Raw genomic sequence first — 15,316 nt, 5'->3', positions numbered from 1 at the left:
GTGAATGCGGGGCTCCCTTTAGCCGTCTAACATTGACTGAGTGTTCCCTTTCTATTGGGTCTTTTGGGAAGTTGGAGGAGAGAGGTGTAAATCTGCTTTACTGCTGTCTGCTCCCAAAATTCACTAGGTTTTCTAGCGCTTTAGACTGAGGCAGTGACAGTCCTGGGGTTTGTGCCTCATCTTGCTTTATTTGGTACCATTGGGAAAAATTTAAGAATCCTGTGTAAACCAGCCATCTGACCCCTTCTCCTCTGCTTAATTTCGTGTATGTCAGTATTTTTGTCTGTGTGTCTTGTGATTACCAGAGTTTTGTTTCTCGGTTATGCTGAAATCTGCAGTTCTATCAGAGACACTTGCTTTATTGCAATCATGCTGAAGCTGTCTTTTGCCGAATACTCAAGTGAACAGCACGAATGATAGTCCGGCAGAAACTTAAAAGTCCTGGAGGCAGTGGGGAGCTTAACATGCCTGAAAACCAGTTTCCTATGCAAATTCAAATAAAGGTAAACAAGACCACTATGTGTCAAAAGGTGTCTGTCAACATCCCAAGTTGTTCATCCTAAGTGTAAGCCTCTCCACAAGGCAAGCATTTCTTAGGCACAGGCTGCTTTCCTGAATGGCAGTTTTGAAGACTGGAATGATATGAAGAAGGAAGGTAGTGGATAAAAACATTACTTCTTTGGTGGCAAAAGCATAATTACATGAACTGGGCATGCGTGCCCGGTAGTGGGTAAGTAAGTAAATGAAATGGACTGCCATACACCAGATGGTTCATATGCCAGCAGCAACCCCTGTTTCAGTGTGCTCACTAATATCATGCTCCTTTATTTACTTGAAGTCCTTCTCAGTCTGTTTGCTACATCTTTTCAGGTCTGTAATAATTCCTGTCATATCTGCAGTGCCCTCCATCTGAGAATCTTTAAAAGCTTTGTAAATATTAATGAAGGAAAGCTCTGCTAAAGCTTTGGGAAGCAGTGCCTTTCCCTTCTGAGATGGAATTTTTTTCTTTAACTCCTTCTTCCCATTTCCTTTCCCCAGGATGCATCCTGTGGTGTGTCAGAGCAGGCATTCTTGTCTGTATGTTCTGCATTCCTCCCGTTTTGTTTTTTTCTCCCTCAACTTTCTTGTCTTTGCATAATTCAGTTGCCCTCCCACTAACACAGCACTGTGACTGTTTCAGCACAAGTAGCTGTGTGGCCATGACTACTTTGTGTGTTTGTAGTGCCTTCACATTTCAGGCCTTTTATTATCCATCAGTTTCTGTTGGGACTGTGTTTCTTTGTGTGACTGTGCTTATGAGCTTGCTTTTCTCTTAATTCCTCTTCTGCCTTATTGGAGCCCTAGATGTGAGCTGAGTTCTGTTCCTGAGCTCTGACTTTTGGCAAGGAACATGTGGCATTATGGCTTCTGTTTGGAAGGCTGAGAGGTTACTTGTTCCTCATGACTCTGATCATCACAGTGTACATACCCTGCTTTAGTCTAAAGCAGAGTTGCCATTGAATCTTCTAAATAGATAGTTTTTTAGAAAAATGTCCTGGACTCAGGAAGAACAGACAGTTGTTGGTTTTTTTTCTGTTTGTTTAATTTGTTTGTTTTCTTTGGAAACATGCTTTCCTGGCTTGCAGCTTGGGATATTGAGGGTATAACCTGCTGTACAACAGTTTTGGAAGCTTGGAAATAAGGTTAAACTGAGATCATCTGGCCTTCCAGTCTCTGCAGTAGTCAGCTGGGAGCTCGGCTAGGATGAGCTTCCTGGGCTTTCTTTTATAGAGTGATGCAAGGCCTTTGAATGGTTTGGCCAACTGGCTTCTTGTGCAGACTTGCAAGTGTCTGGCTCTAGGCTGCAAGTGGCAGGGAGTGGAACGGTCCCTGAGGCACAAGGGAGGCATGGACTCTGCAGCACGGGAGTTCCTGTCTGGAGCCAACATCCGCTGCCCCACCAGCTCCACCAGGGCTATTGTTCTATGGAAACTGCCTGTTTGTCAGCTTCAGCCGTGAACCCACAGTCTTTGTTTTGATTTTCCTTTCAGAAATGCCTTGTGTGGTTAAGGTGAAAATATTTTGTAGCTTATACTTTTTGGAAAATCTTTGAAAAATTTGTTTACTTTATCTAAAAAATCCTGAAATCTTCCTCAAATCTGATTATTTTAAAGCTGTGTTAACATGGTGTGCTGGGGGTTTAGCTATGGCAACAAATGTCCATCAGTTTACTTAGGGAAAATATCCAGACTTTTTTACTGGGATAGCTGACAGTAATGAAGTGGGAATTTGGAAATACTAGAGTTCTTTGCCAATTATATATAATACATACTTTAATGTCCCAAAAGAGTTTATGTGGACTGGGAGGTCCTCTGGACTGTATAGTGCCAGTGCTTCCAGATTGATGAAAGGATTGGTGTGTGTGTGCATGAGGAAAGTGAGTTTGCACTCCTTAATATGAGCCCATTGAGATGGCAGCACTGCCAAGGTAAGTCTATTTTTAGACTCAACAGTTTTGACAATGTTCCTTTAAGTGTTTTTTCTCCTTCTAGTAAGAATGAAAGAACTAGGTCAGAGCCAGTAGAAAAAGGCTTTTGATCTCTGCAACAGTGTTCTCAATTTTTATTTCTTTTCAGTCTGCTCTTGTGCAGCAGAGGTAAAGGGGAAAAGAGAAATGGTGATTTCTTTCCCCGCCCCCCCCCCCCCCCAAGCAGAGGTAGAGGGGAAAAGAGAAATGGTAATTTCTTCCCCCCCACCCCCAGTGTTTATTGGAAAGTGAGAGACTGACAGCACCCAGCACATGATGTCTACATGCAGGTGATCCCACACAGTTCTGTTGGGTTCCCTGTAACTCTGATCTGTGGTGTTTTTGAGATTCCTTTGCAAAGAAAAGTGCTATTTATACATGGAGTTCTTTCATGGTAAGCGTTTAATAAAGTTTCTTGCTGTATGTAGGCTTTGGAAAGTGCCACATACATTTGTTGTAGGTCTCCTCGTGGAAGTTTATGTAAACTTCCAGTCTCCTATCACTCTTCTGTAGCGGGCTTATGCTATTGAGGCCCTGAATCTTCCTACAGGATAGGTTTTTTTACTAAGTGGAGCCTTGCTGACATAAAATGACAATAATTGGCCTTACCAATCCTTAAGGAGACTAAGACTCAAAGGAAGTTAGGGCATTCTGTGGAGTGGCATCCTGGTTAACTGCTGCAGGACTGAAGTTATTTGCAGCTCATAACCAACTTTTATCAGAGTGATCCTGTGAATTTCAGCAATGTGATGTACCTTGGTTGAACGCCTTCAGTGCCTAGCAACTCCATGGATATTGAATGCTGCCATGTGTTTCTTCAGAGACGTGAGATATGGTGAGCTCATAGATGTGCTATGCTAAGTGTGCCAAGAATGTCAAAGCAAGTTCAGGATCATCCAGAGGACAGCTTTGAAGCAGCTTTCAGTGTAGGTACGTATCATGCTGTTCCAGGGTGTGCCCAAAAGTACAACTCTTCTGACAGGTATTCAGTTATTCAACTTCGTCTTATTTCTACACCCACTTTGAGCTCAGACTGGATGTCTCCATATCTGAGTTACCAGGGAATGTGATCCAATGGATGGTGTTTCAGCACACTTACTTGCCTATGGAGCACAGAAGTAACAAGTCCTGTGATTTAAAAATAGCACATGCTTCCATCATGTTTTTTGGTTTCTTCAGTAATTTCTAACTACTTCTTAGCTGGAGGGGTTCAGACATGTGGCTTGGAAATAGCTGCCAGTTGGAAGCAGGACTGAGAGGTGCATCTCATTTCAACTCTCCAGTCAGTCACATTGGGTCATAGCAGAGGAGATGGACAGGACCAATGCTGGAGGTATATTGGACAGTGAGGCATAAGATTTGAACATCAGTCTTTGGTCTTGTGTTCTTTGTGTTACTTTCTGGCCATGTATTGCAAAAATGCATCAGCAGTTATGGGATTCCAGACCCGAACACAGATCTTCTATCCACGTTCATGTGGCAGCCTTCTTGATGGGCTGTAACATCTACCCCCTTATTTCTTGCTCAACAACAGCTCAACCTCCCTCCCGCCCCCACACTGTGCATGCAGCCTGGTGGTTGTGTGTGCTAACCACTCTTAGAGCTTTCCAGTCTATGTTGCTGCATTTAAAAGAGAGACTGTGAGCTGAAGTTCTGAAGGTGCACTCCGTTGTAGGAATTGGCAACCCCAGAGTGAAGCTGTGGCAACAAAGAATTGCCCTACAAAGGAGTGTCTTTGGGTATATTCAGCTTGAGTGGAGGGTGGATATTATGGAAGCTCTGTGATCATTTTACTCTCCCTGCTTTTACAAATGAACCCATATTAGGCAGGAATCAAGGCATTGAGTATAGACTTGGTGTGACACTGTGTTTCCTTTGAATGAAATTTGTTTGTAGGAGGAGTGCGTTTCTGGAAACTCGGAAGTACTTCCATGTCAACCAGTTTAGATACAGTTCCTTGAGTGTTTCACCTTACCCTTTAAAATACTTGGAAGACTTAGAATCTCAAGGAGGACACTGATTATTATAAATTTACTGGTTCAGTACAATTGAATCCCATCATAAGGTTAGGACTTGTCAGGTGGTGTAGTATATGGGCAAAGGGAAGGAGTGGTGCTTTAAAAATTTGTGTAGTTTTTCCACCAAGAAGGGAATGCAAGTGAACAAATTACAAGAGTTAGACTTTGGATGCATTTCCTAACATACTACTGGAAAGTATAGACAAAACTTGTAGTGACATTGTAAAACTTCATGTTTACTGCTTAAATGGAAACTATAAAATAGAATGGTTCTCGAGGGGTTTTGAAGGGTTTCTTTGGCCTTCTGTTATGTCCAGGCATGGCAGGCAACATCCAAGGAGATTGTGTAGCTTTGTTCTTGTTTACAGCTGAATGTATGAGGTCAGGGCAAGCTGCTTAGAGCCAGTCTCTAGTGCTTCCCAGTATTGCTGTGTTGCAAGGGCTGTGGCAGGAGAACAGCAGTGAGAGGCTCAGAGCAAGGCACTGTAGCTGGATGGTGTCAGAGTTGCAGGCTGGTGCTGGTTGTTGATCTGATAAGCATGGAGACGTTTCTGTCCAAAACACTTTCTGTGCAGGCTTGCTGGTGGGTCACAACTAGGTGTCTGTGGAGTTCTTGTTTTGCCCATTGGTCTCTGGAAGTAATACAGCTAGTTTGCAGATGTAGTAGTGATGTTAAAGGGCTACTTTTCAGTTCACTGAGTATTGAGTCTGTGGATCTGTTAGGATACTGTGTCTGGTTTTGGAGCCAATTTTCTCTGTTGTCCTGACTGAGACAGCTTTATCATCTTGTGCCGTGTTCCGTCTCTTGACTGTCTCTCCTTTTGTCCAGACTCTGTGATCTCTAATGCAATGTCCCTTTCTGTGAACTAGAGATACTCAGAGTTTAAAACTAAGCCATCCTGTAGTAGGTTATTTCTAATGAAAGCTGTTGCCTTTGAATGGATACAGGTATTTATCCTTGCAGATTAATTGAACAGCTCAGCCCTCAATTATCTGCTCAAAACATGCAGAGAATGTAGAGGGAGTAGTTCTGGAAGGTGCCAAAGGCAAAGGTGGAGAAAAGGGCTAAAAAATGGAGTAATTTTAAAGTCTTCTGAAACTGTCTGGTTGGTGCTGGTCAAAATAGCAAATAAGATTTCAAGAATTATGAGGAGAGCTCAGAACAAGGCAAGGGAAGTCTTTGTATCTGTATCATTGCATACTGCTCTTGTATTGTGAATGCTCCCTGCAGCTTTTGCTTGCCACACCCTAAAAGAAGGAAAGCACTGGAAAGAATACAGGAAAGAACAGTCAGCTGGTCAGAGACATGGTGTATTCTCTGAAGGCAGGTTACAGATACTGTCATTCTTTAGCTTGGAAGAAAGATGGGCAGTTACAAAGATTCTTATTCTTTTGCTTGGAGAAGAGATGACCATGGAGAGAATCCTTACGCCTTGATGTGTGGAGATGTTGGAAAAAGGAACTAGGTCACAAGGCAGAACAATGAAGCTGTAGGGTTTTATGCTTTAAATTAAAAAAAGGAAATAGTTTTTCATATAACACAAGAGTTCCCCAGGTGCACTTTTAACCTTGGGGGTCATTCCTAATGTGCCAAGGCTGAATCGATTCGTGTACACCCTGCTCTCATGCTATTTTCTTAAACAGTGCCATAAAGGGCTGGACTTCTAGTCTGACCCAGCTTGATGACTTTTACAACAAAGTCTAGCTCATCTGCTGTGCGTCCAGAACAATTCCACTCACCACAAGAATTTTATTTGCATAGAGTAGCTGAAAGGGAAATTTTGTCAGGATAACCCAGAACCAGAGAGGAAATGGGGAATTAGGCACTGAGCTATAAAAATATTAATATGCAGGGTCATGGTGCATAAGATGTGTAGCTTCTTTTTCCTAGTATATAAGAACTGATACTGCTATGTAAGAGGAACTCTGTGCTGTGGGGATTTGGGGAAGGAGGGGCCCCGCACTAGGCTGCACCTGTAGAAATGCTATCCTTGAAAATACTGATTCTCCACAGCAGGTAGGGTTGGAAACACCTGTACTAACCTCTATTAATAACGTGAAGTATGGTCTGCGAGAGATGTTCAGGAAAACCTGAAGCAGATTAGATCCACAGATGTCAGTCTTAGTGGCTTCTGCCTTGAGTAAGTTTTATGTTCCCTCGCCTTTGTGTGGGGTCCTCCTCTCTTCAGGAGTGTGCTGTTGCAAAACGACTACAGAAAGTGAGGCAGTTGCTGTGAATAGGTGCATATTCTCTGTGCAGCATGAGCTAAACTTGGCATCAAAGAGCAGCTTCATTACTTGAAACAATAAGAATTCACCCTAGTTTGTGCTCCTCCTGGATGAAGCAAGGAGGTGTGCTAGGTTCTGAACTTGGGCTGAAGGGAACACTGCATTCCATTACAGGATCTGCTATGCTTGCAGAGAGTATGTGATTGACAAAAAAAAGGGTGTGAGGAAGACAGTGTGGAATTTAACTGGTCTTTAGTGCAGCTCTATCCATTTCTATATAATGTGCTAGCTCCTGTTCTTCAGCTGAACATTCAGGTTATTATTTCCCTCCACTCCCCCACTCATTTGCTCTCCTCTGCCCTGTCTTTACGGCTCTTTTTAAAACATAAATTATTTTCTTCCCCCAGAGGGGATTTTGGTTGAGTTGATTTGCTTCTCTGCAAATAACCTACTAAAAGCAAGAAAGAGACTTTTAATAGTGCTGCTTCATAAACATAAAGAAAGAGAATTGTAATGTGCGTCAGTAGAAGGTTTCTCTCAGATTGTCCTCTGTGTGCTCCTGGCCGATGGTTTGTTGCTACACAAATTGTCTGGAGTACTAGAACGAGTAGGATACAGTGGTATGAACAGCAGTAGGAGGTGAAGAATTTTACTGGGGGAAGGAAAAGAAGGCATTTCCAGACTCTTCAGTTAAGTGTACAAGGGAAGGAATAGCCTTGAACAATGATAAAGGAGCTGCTTTTAGGCAGCTGAGAGAAAGCCAGGACTGAAAACAGAAGTCAACTGCCAGATTTCAAACTAGTTATGCTAGTGAGAATGAATAAAGATATTTTCCTTTGCATTTTGATGACTGTGCATCATTCATGGGACAAGAAATAAAGCCCAGAACAGCTGAATCACAGCCATTTCTGTGCCACATGTTCAGCAGACACCAGCTTTCATGAGTAGAGTGAAGGCAGAGATCTGTCATGCTTGTGCGGGACAGTGCACCTCTGATGCAATAATAAAGATTTAACCTATTCATGTCTGAGCTGTTCTTTGTGTGCTGGAGAGGCACTTAACATTTAAAAAAGGTTTTTGATGTAGTGTTGGTTGATTATAGAATTGAATAGTAGTACTTTTAGGACTTGAGAAGAAGCATTCTCAGAAGTATAACTTGAGGTGAAGCATGACTATCCAACTTCCTAATCAGTGACTGCAAGACAAGTTTCTTCAGTAGAACTAATGAAGACTCATTGCATACCCAGGTGTTACTACTCTTTTTCATCTCTCCGTTTTCTCTGCGAAATCCTTAGGGCAACAGTGGTACCTAGTTCGGAGTTTCCCTAAGTTGGTTGGTGACTGACAGTTGTAATATATGGTGAATACTTTTCCTTGTGAGAATTATTTTAGGTTTCTGCCTCTCTATCTACCAATTTTGTTTTTTGTACTTATAATTCTTATCTCTTGTAGCACCCTCTTTGTGTGCCACTTTGTGCGACTCACAATCTTGAAATCCAGAGTTCCTCACTATTCAAGAGAATGTCTGTAGATGCTTGGGCAAGCCTTCTTATTGACTTACTAGTTTGCAAAACAAATGACCAACTATTTTGTACTTTAATCCATTGCTTAAATTGTTTCTCATGTGCAGGTGATGCATGTTACTTAGTGACCTTTATTTCTTTGTTCACCAAGAAATCCATTTTGCCCTAAGTAATTGCATAGCTCAGTTGTCAGTGTTCTCCTGTTCATCTATACCTGTACAGGATTTGTGGTAACCTGGCCTTATTTATTTACTGAATAAGTTCATTTTTCAGTGAGCGTCTGTTGCTAACGTGAACTCAAGAGTTGCTTGTACCAACTGATGAGAAAACGCTTCAGAAATAATTTGGCTGTCCACTCACTACATCTGCTTTTTATAATGAGATCTTGTTGCTGTTATAAAGGCTGAAGTTGCATTGCCTGAGACACCAAGGTCTCTCTAGCATAGTGATGACATGCAGTCTGTCTCTGAAGAGCAGGTGTAAAAGAAACTGTTTACAGCATTTGCTAAAGTCTGTGAGATAAGAGATGGTAAGTGGATATTACCATACATAAAATGAATAATTTCCAATAGAAAAACTGTAAAAAATGTGTAAGGAAATTTTTTAGCTGAAGAAACTTGATGGCATACATATCCTGGTGGGATGAGGGTCTTACAAGGCAAACTCAATCCATACAAGAAGAGAGTTTTTTATTCTGGGCTTAGTGTTTCTGTTCTGTGAAGAACTAAGGGGTCTCTTCTCTCGACACTCAATATTTGTTTGGCCTTCAACCAAATTATGAGTTTAGTTTGATTCCAGATATGAAAGTGCTAAGTTACTCCGTCTGATTTCTTGATGTATTTCTGTTGCTGTGCAAGACTTTATACCATCTTACAGCTAAAGTTTGTTAGAGAGATGTATGTGAAGTGTAGTAGCTTGTCTCAGAAAACATACTTTTCAGTGTTCTTCTTTGGTTTTAGTTTTGGGTATTTTTCGTTGTTTCTGGAGAGAGCGAATGGTGTATAGTAGTAATTGGCTTGATACCATGGGATGACTGCCCCATTGTCTAGCTAGAGATGTCCAGGAATGGTTGTCTCAGGAATGCCATTACCTTAAATTTTCTTGTTAATAATAATTCTAAAGAGGTAAAAAAGGCAAAACCCCACAAGTCAGAGCTACAAATTAAAATGGATGCTCCTCCTCTGAACACTTTATCCCCTTCTGCCTCTGTTGACTTCCTACACCTATGTCTCCTTTGCTCTGCCCTTCCTGCCCTCCTGACCTGGTTCAGTTCCTTGCTGCTGAACTGTCACTTATCTTGCCCTTCAAGACACTGCCCAGCTGTTGGGCATGTCCCACTGATTGAACAAAGACTTGATTGTAAAATTAATGTCTTGTAAGAAGCTGGGTTTTTGTCTAATTGAGTAATGATTAGTAGTCATTATAACAAGAGGCTAGAAGGACAAGCAACTCATGGAGGGACCTGCAGGCACAGGTGTGTGTCTGTCTGCCAAGCCTTGCTGCCTGTGTTTGTCTGGGCTTTGTATGCTAATCTACAGGTACTGCTCATCCATAGCAGCAGTTTACAGTGCACTCACAGCTCAATACTGGCCTGCCTTTTGGCACAGCATGTTTGGAATTGCTTACTGCTGCTGCTGCTTTTTGATGCTGACCAACAGAAGCCGATAGCTAGACACCAATATTACTTCAGTTAAGGACTTTGGAATTTCAGCCTTGCTGGTTTGTGATAAATTCATGTGAAGTAGGAAAGTCCTGACTGATTTGCTGAGCTTTTTTACTCTGTGTGAGTGCTGCTGATTTGGTGGCCATTAGATAGACACATTTGAGGAACAAAGTGGGCAAAATCCTGAATTTACTTGCTCAGCAGGTTGCCAGCAGTATTTGCTAGGTTGCAACATAAGCAGCAGATTGTATTCAGATGAAACTTTGACTGCGTTTTCAGCTGGTTCCAAGTGTTGTTTTGGGAGAATTGTGCAAATTTACATTAGGTGGAGAGAGGACTGTATGGAGAAGTAGTTCTGGTAGGCAGAAGCCAGACAGTTTCTTAAAACTAGAAGCTGATTGATAAGGCAGATGGACCATCCATAGGAATTACAGAAACTCATTACTATGGAAGAAATTTCTGCCAGACAAAATAGTTAAAATGGTCCTAAATTTTATAGTACAAATTAAAACTATCTTTATTTGCTGTTTTTAATCTTGTTTTTTACTATTATAGAAGTGGTACTAACTGTTCAGGTCAGATATCTTTGAAATAATCCCATGTTTTCTTGGGATATGCAGAGCTACTAATAAAGTATGTATAAGTTTCTTGAAATACAAAAAGGGCTTTGCAGTGCAGATCTGTCTTGCTGATTTGGTGAGTGTAAGGATGGATCTCAATCTAGAAAAGACTTCAGTGTTTTCAGTGTGAATGTCTTGTCTCTGATCAACCCAGGTAAAGCAGGTTGTGAGTAAAGGCAAGCAAAAAGCCTCAGGGATTCTGTCTGGCTTCTCTGGATTGAAATGCAGCATCTGGAAGTATATAGAACTCTCATTGAAAATGCTGACTGCAAAATTTGATGTGGTTGGGTGTTTGATTTGCTTTTGACAAAGAAATGGGCAGAGATGGAAGGAACAAGTCCAGCAAGAGCTGCTGTCCAAAGGTCTTTTTCCCTAGAAATACTTGATAAATCTTTTTGACTACTGAAATGACTGAAAAGATATTTGGATTCTTTTTGTAAAGTCCCTGCTATGTCCAGCCTGAGTTTGTTAACATTCAGACTATATGGATGAACTTTTGTCTGTACTTTTCAACAGTGTGGCATTTTATGGTGGGAGTAGCAGGTGGATTGTATGGACTTACCTCTTAGCATTGTGCAGCTAAGTCTGTGGAATGAATACGCATGAAAGTTTTGTAAGGATTGTTAGAGGTTGGGTGGATATCTCCTGTGCCTGCTTTTTGTCTCTGAATAGCAAAAGCTAGCATATGACTATGATGCACACAGAACAGGGCACATGAGTAAGAAGATGCTATTTTTACTTGATCACTTTTTAGAATAGAACAATTGTTATTGCATGTAACTCAAGTACTTGCCAAATACACTTTAATGTAGCCTTAATTGATCTGCCTAAAGTTTTAAGCAGCCAGCAGTATTCCCACTGAAACATGTAGTTATGAAATGTTTGACACAGTAGGCAGTGAGTGCACAGAGGTACCGATTGATCATAGATTTATCTGCTAAGCCTTGAGCCTGCAGATGGAGAGACAAAGACTTTCCATCTGTCCATGCAAAACTTTGGATATATCAAGGCTGTGTTTTGAAGAGTGCCTTCAGGCTTTTTTCCAGACAGTATTCACAGAGTACCCTCTAGGAAAATACAAGGCTTGCCCCAGATGCCAGTAACTTAAGATGGCTCTTGGTGACTTCTGTGTACCATCAAGCATACTCAGACAAGCTGTCTCTTGGCTGCTTGCCATCTGGGAGGAAGGCATGCATGGGAGGAAGGTAGCTGGGGAGGCAGAGCATTCTTGTTGCCCTGTGAGCTCTTTACCTCTTCTTTGAAATTGCATGTGCACCCTGAACTGGCTCACATATATGGGCCAGCTTCTGCAGGGCAACAAATTACCTTGCTCTGTATACCTGGAAAGGACTTGAGTTTGTGTTTTGTCATATATAAAAAATACCCGGTGTATTGCATCCTAGTTTTTAAGGACAGATATGGGGTCATTTTTCTGTTTTGGATGTTCTGCTTACTATTTTTCTCACGGAGCTTTTCACTCTCATAACTTGGCAGAGTTTTTCAAGAGTTCTCTCAGCAGTCTTTTTAGGTTCTGGAAAAGTGGATATTTTTCATTGGATTCAGCTCTGCCATGAGGTTAGGAGTACAAGAGTACTTAAGTACCTTTGTTTTAAATAATGTTTTGTTTCATAAATGTAATCTGTGGATCTATGTTATTGTGTCAGCCAGCACCATTCATTATGTGCTTGTTGCTGTGCAGTCAGAGCTCTATAGAACATCCACCCTCCTTCCTCAAAAAGAAATGAGTTCCCACTACAGAAGGCTTTCAATACAAGTTGAACAACAATTATTGGGGGAGTGTGAAGAGAGATTAATCAACTGAGGTGGGATTTTCAGCAGGGAAAGGAGAATATAAGTGATCTGAATCTGGATGAAGGGTTGTATTACTGAGATGTGGATGATATATGAATACTGAGATTGTATGAAAGAATATTGGAAGCGGTTCTGTTTCAAAATCTAATGATCCTGCTGATAGTGGTATTAGGCTGATTTGGAGGGTGTTTGTCTTAATGAACTGTTAAAATTTGGGACTGATGAGATGGATGCAGTTTGGTAGAATGAAGAGGTGCTGAGGCAGTAGGGATATTGTCAAAGGAGCAGTGTAGGAGAATGGTCTTAATGGAGAGGGCAGGATGAGCTAGTGTTAACCAGTACCAGGGTAAAGAGAAGTAATGGTCTGAACAAAATTTTAGCCAGAAACTACTTTGTCTGGAGAAAGATTTTTGTCCAGATGAATGCCATTAAATCCTAAAAGAAATTTAAGAATGTGTCAGCTAAGAGTGTTGGAGCACTTGGGCTTTGGTGAAGTTAGTGGTTTGTGATTATTTGCTAAGAGCTGTTTAGACTCAGTTCTATGGGATGTTAGCCCTGGGTGCTGTCAGCCCACCAAGCCCCAGTAGTTGATCCTGGGTTTAGAGCTGACCTTATCTAACTGAAATTATAAAAGATGTAGATTTAAGAAGAGAATAAATTATTGACCAGACATTGACCTCTTTCACTGCCTTTAACAGATCTTAAAAGGGAACTGTTTTGGTTTGTATTGACATTTAAAAGGAGGCAAGAGCTCCACCACTGTCTGCCACAAAGATGGATCTATGTATTCTGTGTGGTAACAGGAAATAACAGACCCATGCAAGGAAATACTCCTTGTTCCTATACTCTGTGTGGCTGAGGGTTGGAGGTAGCACTAGAAGAAAATAATAGAGCTGGCTACCTAAAGATGTAACATGATAAAGAAAGATAAGCTTTGCCAAGTGACCACTAAGATACTTGTTCTCCTTGCAAGATTAATACCCCTAGAAAATAAAAAAGTTCTCTCTCCCCACTTCTGCCTTCAATATTAGCAACTACGGAAAAGTCCCCTAAGACAGCTTGTGTTTCTTTTAACCACTCACCAGTTTTCAGTTAAAAGGCAGTGGGCATCTGTGTAATTGCTAGCAACGTCTTCCGTTTTTTTCTGTTTTTTATCCTGAAGGAGCCCAGTAAAAGACATTGCTGAAAAAGCACTAGCATTCATTACTCTTAAATGCATGATGGGCTAAGAGTCAAGCAGCATCTTGCCAAGTGACTTATTTTATTTTTAAGCCATCCAAGTGCTTATAGATTTATAAAACCATTGAAGTTGGAAAAGAGCTTTAAAATCAAGTCCTACCCTTAACCCAGCACTGACAAGTCCACCACTAAACCGTGTCCTCAAGTGCCATGGCTATATGTTTTTTAAAATACTTTCAGGGATAGTGACTCCCCTGCTTCCCTGGGCAGCCTGTTCCAATGCCTGACAACCCTTTCCATGAAGAAATTTTTCCTAATATCCAATCTAAACTTCCCCTAGCACAACCTGAGGACTTTTCCTCTGATCCTGTCCCTTGTTACCTGGGGGAGGAGACTAAACCCCACCTTGCTCCAGCCTCCTTTCAGGGAGCTGTAGAGAGTGACAAGGTCTCCCCTGAGCCTCCTTATCTCCAGGATAAACACCCCCAGCTCCCTCAGCTGTTGCTCATCAGACTTGTGCTCCAGACCCTTCCCCAGCTCCTTTGCCCTTCTCTGGATGAGCTCTGCCCCTCAATGCCCTTCTTGTACTGAGGGGCCCAGAACTGGACACAGGACTTGAGGTGTGGCCTCACCAGTGCTGAGTACAGGGGACAGTCACTGCCCTGGTCCTCTGGTCCTGCTGGCTCCACAGTTTCTGATCCAGGCCAGGATGCCATTGGCCTTCTTGGCCACCTGGGCACAGCTGGCTTCATGTTCAGTCACTGTCACCAGCACTCCCAGGTCCTTTTCCAAGGGCAGCTTTCCAGCCACTGTTCCTCATCCTGTAGGACTGCCTGGGGTTGTTGTGACCCAGAACTTGGCCTTGTTGAACCTCACACCACTGGCCTTGGGCCATGACTCCAGACTGTCCAGATTCCTGTGTAGAGCCCTCCTACCTTCCAGCAGATCAACACTCCCAACCAACTTGGTGTCATCTTTAAACTTTCTGAGGGTACCATTGATCCCCTCATCCAGACATGATAGATATTGCTATAACTTGATATATATTAAATAGAACTGGCCCTGGGGAATACCACTTGTGACCAGTCAGAAGTTTGATATAACTCCATTCACCACCACTCTCTGGGTCTGGCCACTCAGCCAGGTTTTTACCCAGTAAAGCAGTACACCAATCCAAGCCAGGAGAAGAGAAACTGCTGTGGGAGACAGTATCTTACTAAAGTCCAGGTAGACAACATCCACAGCCTTTCCCTCATCCATCAAGTGTGTCATGTGGTTATACATAGAAGGAGAGAAGGTTAGTCATCATGCTGCCATGGTATCGAAATCTGTATCATTTGCTCCCTCTAATGCATGGTAAATTAGTGCCATAGCCCACAAGGGTCTCCTTGTTCATCCCATGCCACCCTTCTCCCTAATCTCTATTGTTTGAGAGCTCTGGGAAGGGAGGAGTTGCAATTCACAGGTAACTTGTTGCTGTCAGTGTCCTTCCAGGCAGTTTTAAGTGCCACTGTGCTATGTAATTTCTCTTTGGTGAGCACTGGAACTGGGCTGACAGCTGAAAACTGCCTGTTTCGGAAGGTTGCTGTAGTGTGTTAGGGTTTCAAAGGTGGCTCTAGGAGTCTTCCTATTCACCTAGGCAAGATCCTTGCAAAAGACAGTGGCAGGGACTTTTATGGATTGCATTCAATACCAAATGTCTTTTCACTGCTGTTCAGCCGTTGCTGGAGCAGGAATTGCTGGGAGTACTTTTGCAGGTTGGTTAA

At 42.2% G+C, this 15,316-nt stretch overlaps 1 protein-coding gene across 1 annotated transcript in view; it reads left to right on the top strand.

Moving 5' to 3' along the window:
• The window catches only part of SAMD12 (sterile alpha motif domain containing 12), a 174,912-nt gene that overhangs the window by 875 nt on the left and 158,721 nt on the right, over positions 1-15,316 (top strand). The gene's annotated exons all lie outside the window — the stretch shown is intronic.

The sequence above is a fragment of the Catharus ustulatus genome, chromosome 1, assembly GCF_009819885.2.
Source record: "Catharus ustulatus isolate bCatUst1 chromosome 1, bCatUst1.pri.v2, whole genome shotgun sequence".
NCBI lineage: Eukaryota > Metazoa > Chordata > Aves > Passeriformes > Turdidae > Catharus > Catharus ustulatus.
The sequence above is the reverse complement of the archived record's forward strand: the minus strand, read 5'-3'. Positions and strand labels throughout refer to the sequence as shown.